Source organism: Varanus komodoensis, unplaced genomic scaffold (assembly GCF_004798865.1).
Source record: "Varanus komodoensis strain SLA01 unplaced genomic scaffold, ASM479886v1 scaffold4, whole genome shotgun sequence".
Classification (NCBI taxonomy): domain Eukaryota; kingdom Metazoa; phylum Chordata; class Lepidosauria; order Squamata; family Varanidae; genus Varanus; species Varanus komodoensis.
This window is the reverse complement of record NW_025335941.1, coordinates 35809305-35820387: the sequence shown is the minus strand read 5'-3', so window position 1 is coordinate 35820387 and position 11083 is coordinate 35809305.

The following is an 11083-nucleotide window of genomic DNA, read 5'->3' as shown; positions in this document are numbered from 1 at the left end:
AGATTTCCATCCCTAAATGGATTCCTCATACATCAGTATCCTAAACTTGATGCATTGTCACCCTTTCAAGTATCAGTCTTCTTTGAATTGCTTAGCTGTAGTCTCCCTTTGGATTTATGACTGGGCCAAGGTTTGCTAAATCCCTCACAATTTTAATTCATTCATTGTTGTTGATCTTAAAGATGTATGATTTTCCTGTAGTCAGGAAGTCTGCTTTGCTAATGTTCAGCTGCAGTCTTGTTTTTATACTTGCTTCCTTCACTTTCATTAGGACACATTTTAATTTGCTACTGGTTTCTGCCATTAACATAGAATCATTTGCATGGCTTAAATTATTGATCTTCTACCAGTTTTCATTCCTGCTTCCTCTGATTTTAAGCGAGTTTTCCTTATGTTCTGTGCACAGACTGAACAAATAAGGAAATAAAATATACCATTGTCCAATGCCTTTGTCTATAGGAAATCATTCTGTTTCTCCATATTCAGTCCTAATTATAGTTTCTTGTACATATATATGTTAGACACATCTCTAATTTAAGATATGCAAATGATAACATACTACTGGCAGAAAGCAGTCATGGCTTGAAATGAATCCTGATAAAAGTGAAAAAAGGAAGTGTAAAAACAAAATTGCAGCTCAATATTAAGGAAACAAAAATCATGTCCACAGAAGCATTACCAAATTTACTGTTAATAATGAAGAAATCAAAATTGTGAAAGATTCCACATACCTTGGATCAGTTATCAGTTCAAAGGAAGACTGCAGCCAAGCAATTCAAAGAAAACTAGTACTTCTTTGGAAGGGAAGGAATGAAGGAACTTGAAAAGATCATCAAGTTTAAGGATGTTTTACTGGAGGCCAAGGTCAAGTTAAATCCACACTATTGTATTCCCAATCAATGTCAAAACTGTCATATTTTGGACACATCATGAGAAGGTAAGACTCAGTGTTGAAGACAAGCATTTGGGGGAAAGTTAAAGGCAGAAGATGAAAGGAAAGACCAAATATGAGATGTATTGAATCTGTAAAGGAAGCCACAGCCTTCAACTTAGAAGAGCTGAATGGAGCTGCTGTGGATAGGACATTTTGACGGGCTCTCATTCATAGGGTCACCATTGACAGCACATAGCAACATTTAAATCTGATGGCATAGTGACTGGGATGCCCAATAGCAGTAACCATTCTGGAATGTTTCTAATTGACACAAATCTGTCCAACAGTTAGGATCTTATTCTGATCCTCTGGATGGTGCCTTCTTAGCCCTCCTAGGTTATAACAGGAATATGGAATACTCATAAAAGGGGGATGAGATATTAAGATTGTTAACATGTCACTGTTGTTGATTATGATGCATATTTCTATTACCAAACTTCACTCTCAAGAAAAGAGTTCAAACAGATTGTAGGGTGTGCTACACTGCACAGGGATTGTATTAACTGAGACAAAATATTTCAACAGTGAAACAGCCTAAAATGTTGAGAGCGACCATAATAGAACTTTATCCTTAAAGCTTTCAGTTTGTTTTTACAGGAACCACCTCCTCTCACTCCCACTATCCAAATTTATTAACAATGGCACCATCAAAGCTTTGCCCTCATATTTGGGGAACAAAAAGGAAGTTTTGTAGCAAGGAGAGTTTGAACTTCTCTGCAGTTCCAGCCAGTTTTCACAGCCTGTTTACAACTGCTACAGTCTCCACTGTATGGCTGCCATACTACTTTAAAGTAGGTATCCTTGTGATTTTATCACAGCCAATCAGGGAACAGATAGTCAACATGATATTACACCATCACACACCCAACCAAATTCAAGTCCATAATAACATAACAGTGTTAGATGACCTCAAGCCAGGAAACCCTGTTTTTTTAGTTTTATGCAGGAACATTGGATCATGCTGCCAGAAAAATATTTTTATGAGGCATTTAATAAAGAGTAAATAAATGGGGATTAAAACTGAAGTTGCAGCAAGATTGAAATTAAACTCATATGCCTTTAGTTTCTGTAAACTATGCTATAGAACAACCCTTGTCATAAACTAACTGGATCTATCTGGAAAAACTAAATTTTTGCTAGTAGCGTGGCAGCATTTGAAAATGTTCCAAACAGCCAGTTAACAGAAGAATTCAAGTAATAAGAAAAATTTGAACTATGGAAAAATATTTTCAAGTCTGCTGAGCTGAAAATTGCACATAGTGAAATAATAAACATATGGTTTAGAGCTTAACATAAGGAAAAAAAGATCCTTACTATCAGTTCCTGTACTGTAATGCTCAGCAACACAAACCTTTCTTCCAAAAAATAAATATAAATATAAAACTCTAGCCACCCCAAAAAGAGTATAAATGTTGCAAGCTTCTATAAAGAGAAAGATATTTAGTATGCCATTCATTACTTTGCATCACTGAGGTTCAATTATATCAGCACTGTGGGAAATTTCTTTAATTGTTACCCGCTTAGTAGTATTGAAGGAGGAGGTAGACACTGAAGATTGCATCCAACAATCTGCCCCTGAAATCCCCAATTCACAGCTTCCGGTGTTTCTGTGATGTCACTACTGAGATTCTTTGTTGCCTATTTGAATTCGGTATATATCTGAAACACAGCTTCTCCTCTTCCCTCCCAAGCCTTAGGCAGTTCAGCCTCTAACAATGCAGAAAGAACTGCACAAAAGCTGAAAGCCACCAGAAAATCCATGGTCAGGGAAAGGGGAACATGAACACCTAGAGGGCCCTGATCAGCCACTTTGGGACTGCAAGATAGTTAAGTTTGGCCCCAGACCTGAGATACCATGTCCCTGCTTTGGAACATTGTAAAAGTACAGTCCCTGCATTCTTGTCCTCCAGAAAACACCCAATCCATGTTATTTTATTTCAAAAACTGTAACGTAAATCTTTAACAGGAAGCCTTGTGTCCCTTATTGGCTAAAAGCTTTATTATGGCCTGTGTTTTAATGGTCTATAGTTTATTTCATCAGGTGTGTAACAAATTTTAAAACAGATGTGCAAATATTTCTGTCAGTACTTAGGCATGAGTTATCGTATAGCATAAGTCAATTTTATAGGAATCAATATCAAGTTAAATAAAAATTTCAATGTGTATATATAGATTTACTGCATGGTTAAAAATACTTGAACAGGAGCAATAATAACTGGTAGCACGTCTTTTTTTCCTCTGTCAACTCTTTGTGAAATACATCTCTTCTTCCTCATAAATATTTTACACAAAACATGTGTATCACAAGGCATAAACCTATACAGTACGATCCCTTTAGTACAAGCAGTTGCAAAGCTATTTAAGGTTGTTCATCTTTACAACATTCTTCCATGTTCAACATGTCACTTATAAACTGTACATGGCAGCAGTACTGACCACGGGGTTTCTGGACTGCCAGCACTGATGCCCTCCAATCTTGGTCCTCTGACCTTGAAGGACGAGCAGGGATACCACCCCATGCAGATAACTTAGAAAGAATCCTGCCAGCTTGACCCCTCCATAGGTTGCAACTGGGCCCTGGAAGGGGAAAAGGGGCACGGAGAGGAGGAGGTTTGGGCAGTGGATTTGTGCCAGTTCCAGTTAGTGCCCCAGTCTCCTCCTCTGGTGCTATTTCTAGGTGGCTGGAAATGGCTGTCTGAATAAAATGGCGGGGAATGTGGCATGTGGCAGTGGGCCATGGCCACACACCGTGCACGGGATGCTTGTGCCCTGCATTGGCACATCTACCATGGGGGAGGGGTAGCATTGCATCCTAACGTCTTTTTTTTAAATAAATTTTATTATTATTTTCTACAAACTAAAAAGAAGAAACTAAAAAACATCAATCATCAGAGACATCAGACCTATGGGTCAGCCCCCTATGTATATATATATTTTTAATAGCAATCCATAGACATATTCAAATCTAGGCATAGTCCCATTTCTCTAGCCAATAATAAAAAGAGTTCCAAGTTTGACAGAAGTTGCATCATAACTTGTCTTGTTAGCAGCTTCAAATCACAAAACCCTGCAAGGCAGCACCATTTCAGAACTGATAATTGCTTCTTAGAAAAATTGATTTGTTGACAGTTCAGAAGCAAATTGTTAGAAACCTCTCCCATTCACATTGACAAAACAGAGATGGCATGATCCACTAGCAGAATTCCCACTAGAATAGATGGGAGCTGTGCTAGTGCAGCTTCCTGGACCCCATAATTAAGTTTCTGTGGAAGAACTTGTGGCTGATTTTGTGCAAAGTTTAATTTAAGACATTTGCTTCAGCAATGGATGCCCATCATTGATGCCCTTTATATTTCTGCTCTCCTCTCTTACAATTAAAAGGCTTGAAGCCTAATTTTGATAATTCCACATTTTATCTTGGAGTGTGTACCTCTAAAATCCCAGAAGGAGAAAGTATCACTGATGGAAATAAAGTATTCTACTGGTTAGGCCCTTGATTATATTATTTATTTAAAGCATAATCACCTCACTCTTCAGCTAAAAAAAGCTTCCAGAATGGCTCAGAAATATTAATAATAAGACAGCAACATGGTTTCCATGCCACTATGTCCCACTGAGGCTCAATTTAGCTGTTGGTAGTGTTACACTGGGGCAGGTACCCATGTATGCCAAATTTGCATGGTACGCATGGGTGTCTGATTTGCTGTGGCTTGTCAAGTCATCTGAACCCAGATACCAGGGGTTGTTTGAGGGCAGGTTAATTTATTTGTTATTATGCATTCCAAGGTGAAACTAAACTATACATTAAAGAAAATAAAACATTACAATGTTTTTGGATAATATTTTACAATCCTAATACCAGTTACATATAGGCGATGTATCCTTATGTATTAGTGGATACCAAAAAAATCTATATTATTATGCAACCCAGGTAGCTATATGAACTCTTTGTAAATTATGCCTAAAGTCCACTGTTCAAAAATAAAAGCTTCATTAAATTCTCCATCTATTGTGTTACTGGAAGTGGCTATTGATCCTTTCGATGTTGTAGTATTACTCTTTTAGCTGTTAAAAGAGTGTCGAAAACCCATTTGCACTGACTTTCCATTAAATTCCAAGCGATGAGTAGGTAATTCAAAATGAACATGTGTATTATTAAATATTAAAGAATGTTCCATTGCAAGATTTTTTCTGAATTATAACTTCCTTCTAAAAGGAAGCTGCTATGGGCATTGCCAAAACATACGAAGGAGAAAAGCATTAGCAGTGTTAGATCTCTAACTATTGGCTGCTTTAATTAAGCACTTATAAAAGAGATTTTGTCGTGCCCAGTATCAGAACACAGTTTTACTGATCTAAATGTATCCCAAGATCCACAATTCCTTCTGAAATAGATATAAGCACTCAATTGATTGAACAAAATGGGTTCCTCCAGTTCATTACTCCATTCTTGGTTAAGACCCTGTGTAACACATTATTCACAAATAATAAATATTTATAGACATGAATTGTAAGCCAGTGCAGCTGTGCAGCCTCGGTCAATACTTTCAATAACACAGATGGTTCTGAAGCAGGAGGGCCAAACCTAGATTGTAACCAATGTTTCAACTACATATATTGCTAAGCAGCCATAGCTAGCAATTTATAAAGCAAAAAATGGTACGAAGTTATCATCAGGACTGATAAGCAGCCTCAAAGTAACATTCAGCCTGACCATCCAAGTCCTCCAACAACTGTTTCTTTGCCAATGTTTAAATCTGGATTTCCCCATAAATTTTACATCGTGAAAATATACACCACAATTTTCCAGCTGCCACAACTGGAGGAGGGAATTATCTATTTTATTATGATGAGATCTCAATGCAATCCATCTGGGAAGAGAATCCAGAAATGAAGATTCCAGAACTGTCCAGGGAGAGGAATCTAAGTGGAAAAGACCAATATCTAGAGAAAGTCAATAAATAGGCCCTACAGCATAAGGAAAGAAAGGAAGATAGACTCGGAAAAATAGGACAGTAGATGCTCATTACCAAGTTCCTATACATGACCTTTTTGTCAGGGAATGGCAAAGCAAGCCCCCTGAAACTGCCTTTTTCTGGCCAGTGGGACTCAGCTGCTCTTTCCGTAATGTTTTGCCTAAGAGTTGGCAGGGGGCAGCCCCCCAGTGGCTCTTGGTCTTCTGTCATTGGAGGAGGCCAGAGTGTATTGCTCCTTGAGTCTACCGTCCCAGAGCAACCTTTTCTCCCACTTGCACAATCCCATGCTGTATTTTTAAACCCAGGTGTGATGTTGATGTCTTGACTTCACAGTTATATTTAAGCATTCCTATTTAGTCATGTAAACCTATTAGCTTTATCTCTGTCTCTGGAAGGAGTGGACTGGAACGGAGAGGGCCTTACTTTTCCAGAAAATGATTATAGATGCATGCAGTGTGCACCAGGAAACCACGACCTGCAGGTCAAGCAAGGAAAATCATTCATACACTTCTTCACAATGCTTGATTTGCCTCTGGAAAGGCTCTGTGATGCGCTCCTTCTCTGTAAAATGAACTAATCTTTGGCAATATTCTTTTGTCTGATCCTCTTTCAGCTAAGCAGAGAACTCTGGGCCCTGGCATGCAATAACGCAAAGCAGGCTGCTTCATGGAGCAGAATGAAGGAGCAGAGATGAAGGCAGGGACTTATGTCCAAACGATGTAAGCCTAACACAGGAGAAAGCGCCTTTTGGTGTTCTGCTTCAGGTAATGTGGTGTGCAATGAAGACTCTTGGCCTTGCTTCCTATTTGATAACATTGATGCATGCTAACACATAGAGGCCTCTAAACCAGGTGGGGAAGAAGTAGATGCCCAGATGTTTTCAAATGCAACTCCCCACATTCTTGAGTACTGGCCATGCTGGTATGAGTTTCTGGAAGTTGAAGTCAAAAATACCTGGAGATCTAACTTCTGCACATCTCTACTCTAGTCATGTCAGAGCAACCTGGAGGGTTTCTGAAACCTGACAAAACTCCAATGCAACCTACTAACCCACCAACTGACCACCAATTCCATTGCAAGTTATATTTAGAATAGCAAAATCTGTTCAGATGGAATCCATAAGTAGCCCAAACGGCTTATAGACATGCACAATAGTTAATCATTTTTGTGGACATAGTTGCTATATAAATGATGGATAATAATCTCATAGAATCTCAAAACAAAAGCCATTTTATTGCAGTGAAAAATATACAGATATTATGTACAATAATAAAATGTTTCCTGTATACACAATGAATATTCGTTTTTCAGTATGACCAGAATCTCTTCATAGCTAACACTCAGGAAATCAGAAACTACTGTTGAATGGTTCACATAACACAGATCTGGCCTATCCTGTAGAGAATTCTTTTCTCAGACTATCTGATACTTTAATTTAGATCAAAGTCTGCACTGAGATTTAGAGTCTTCTGTCAAAGTTCAACACTTATCAATCTCTACTTATAACTAAAACTTAATGCATTTGTATAACTGAAGCTGTATCTGCACTGCAAAGTATCTTAGTTTGTATGTTTTGCGCAGGCTGCATTGTTTTCAGAACACTTGTGCTAGCAGGTTACATGTTCCTGTGCACCCATGAATTATAATTTTCTTTGCCCCTGCCACTAGTGTAGGCTGTGGTGACTGAGCTGTCCTTTGAAATATGAGGTGAGACTGTGTTTGTGTTCCACAGTCTCCTATTTTAAAAAACAATTGAAATAAAGAATTGCATTATTACAAGAATTGTACTAAAACACAACCCTACAATACAGGAATAATATGATGGCATAGCGCACACAATTTGAAAAATTCTAATTAGAGAAAAACATACTCTCATCTCACCCAACTATGACAAACTTTGTGGCTAAGTGGTTTGTTTGTTTGTTCTTTTGCTTGTTCATTTGTTTTTCCTTGAGCTACACATTGAGGTGATATAGTCTTCTTTATACTAGAGTGATTTGTAAGTAAGATTACTTACTCAGTGCCGAAATTCCAGCTGTGCTTCTTGCTGATGCCACAGGGGAAAGGCACTTTAAATTCACCCCAACTGAATATTCAAATGCAGCAAAACAGCAGTGCAGACAAGCCCTAGATGGCAAATTATTGGTAGAATATGAAGGCAGACAAGAAGGGTGAAAAGCTGAGTAATTATTCCTCAAGCACCATTTCACTCAATAATACAGTTCAGAGTTAGATTCCAGGCTCCCCCACCAGATGTGTGTCAGTACAATTCCAGTCACCAGCAGCTAACATGGCCACTGGTCATAATGGGATTTGTAGCACAACACATCTAGAAGGCTCCAGGTTGGGGGAAGTTACTCTAACATACACCTAACTATAGTAAACATATTTCAGAGTATTCATCCTTCCTCTTTTAGATCCTCCTCTGCAAAACTGCATTGCAATGATTTTGGATAACCCAAAGTTGCAAATAGCATGGAGGAATTTTAAGGCTGGGGGGGGGGGGGACTCCCACATTAGTTTGCATAATGTGCTCTGAATGTGCCTCTATACTCCGCAAGGAATATGACTCCTATTGACAATACAATTAAAAACAGAATAACTAGATGTGCTAGATTTGGACCATAATAGATTTTCATAGAACCCTTCCATTAAGGGTCATCACCCACTTCCCTGCCAAATAGTATTCATATTGTGCTACCAGCTACTTGACATGAGACGTAAAAAGAAACCAGAAGTCAGAGAGCCAAGTCAACTGAATATGTGAACTCAAAGGATAAGTATTGACTGATACCTGCTAAGTTCTCTGATGGAGCTGCATAATAAAAGTTTTGCAGTGTTTGCTATCAAAAAATATTAGTGTTTGCATTATTTGAACCAGTAATAAATTATTCTGTACAACTGAGCATAATCTCAACCAAGAAGAGATAGGTACAACCAAGAAAGTGGTGGGGGGAAGAATCACCACAGCAATTTCAAATAATTAAGAAATAATTAGTCTAGCAGGTAAACGAGTTGGAATATTTGAGCCCTGTCTTATCTATGATTGTTGCACAAATACAACCATAACAAGAAAATTCTGTTACCAGGGAAAAAACAAGATGAAAAACAAATATATAAGCTTAAAATCTAAATACTTTTTAAAAAAACTCTCCATATAGTTAAACCTCTAACCAAGTCAAATTCTTGTTAATAAAAAAGATATTTAGCAGTTTCTTTCTGAAGTCATTAGTCTCATTGACAGATGCACAAAACCAGTTCACAGTAACTCATATTTCTTTCGATAGTGCAAGATTATTTCCTCGACTATTGGCCCAATGTCTCAAGGTTATGTAAAGCATCAGTGCCAACAGCAGATGCAGTGATGGGACTTCTTGTTGTTAGTCGCGAAGTCGTGTCCGACCCATCGCGACCCCATGGGCAACATTCCTCCAGGCCTTCCTGTCCTCCACCATCCCCCAGAGTCCACTTAAGCTCACGCCGACTGCCTCAGTGACTCCATCTAGACACCTCAGCCTCTGCTGTCCCCTTCTTCTTTTGCCATCTATTGTTCCCAGCATTAGGCTGTTCTCCAGGGAGTCCTTCCTTCTCATTAGGTGGCCAAAGTATTTGAGTTTCATCTTCACTATCTGGCCTCTAGTCAGGGTTGATCTCCTCTAGGAAGTGATGGGACTAGTAATCAAGAAATTCCTAATTTACACTGCAATCCTATGCACATGCACTCAGATGTAAGTCTCATTGATTTAATGGCTATTGATCCCAGATAAATGGGTATAGGATTGCAATGTTGGTATATTCTTAGTAATACTTCTTTCTTATAAGTTTATGTTGGGTATGAAAATCTAATTTTGCCTTTCATGCAAAGTATTTAAATAATTAGCTACTATTTATGCTTTTATTAACTTGTCTTAATGGACCAATTTTAAAAATTGCCTGTGCAGACACAGTAATAAATCTACAAACTTGTTACATGCAACCCAAGATTTACCATCCTATTTACACTTCTTAAACAACAACATTTTGCTATCCAAAGCAGGAAAAATCAGGTATAAGTTTTTGTTTTATTTATGTCTCAAAAAAGAAAGGGAGGGGGGGCATTCTCAAGACAAGAAAAAAGTTACAGAGCAGTCAAAGTTCCATTGAATTAAAATCAACTGATTCTCATGACCTCTGCAGCTCCTGGTCATCTTCTGTGATGTTGAGTTGTATCCTGAAAATCCAAGGATAATTAACCTTTCCTAATTTTATCCATTCGTTTAGTTGAAAAAGGAATCCATGCAAGAGAGGTTAAGATCCATCCACTTGACTAAAAATACTATAAATGACTTTGCAGCCACATCAGCGTGTCAGAACTGTAGCAACACCACCCATCTTCATTTCTTGTGACCCTTCTACTGGATCCAGTGTTTAAAGCAACTTTCTGAAAGGAAATATAGACAGCAGTGATTATTTAACTGCTTAACCAAGGCTACATACAGATGACACCATGACCAGGAATGTAGACTTGAAATTAAGGTCTCCAATAGATGCAGATTCATGTTTTCATGCTCATTAGTCAAACTGACTTTGAGGAAGAGGTGGAACAACTTCAGGAGTATCAGCATCATGCTGCAATAATCACGTATACCTTTTGGTGTGATTCATGTGTGGCTAATGACTCCCTCTCACAAGTAGCCCATTCCACTCCCACATATGCCTGGATAAATTCTGGTAGTCTTTTGAAACCTTATTTGATTTTTAACATTAGGTATGTGTCATATCCACTCATGTAACCATCTGAAATGCGGGTATGTTGTTGTTCTAAAGAGCAGGGTCTCTTGGGAATGAATGTGACTAGATCAAAAGTTGGTCTTGACATTTTCCATAAAATCCTTTGAATTAAATGAAACTATGGAGAATGGTTACAATGACAAATTAGACAAAGAAACCTTGTAACTTCATCAGAGAAACTCTCCCCTTCTCCATCACATTAATATAGTTATCAAGGTATAAATACTACTAAGTAACAGAAGCACAGCTCAGGAGAAATATTTATTTTTGCACCACCTAAATTTCCTTCTGAGTATAGAAAGAACTCATAGTATCTTAGCTTGCTTGGAAGCTAGATGTCCTTATCTAGAAGACTTTGCCCCAAATTATCTGCAATGTCAGTACTAGACATAGTTGCTCATCT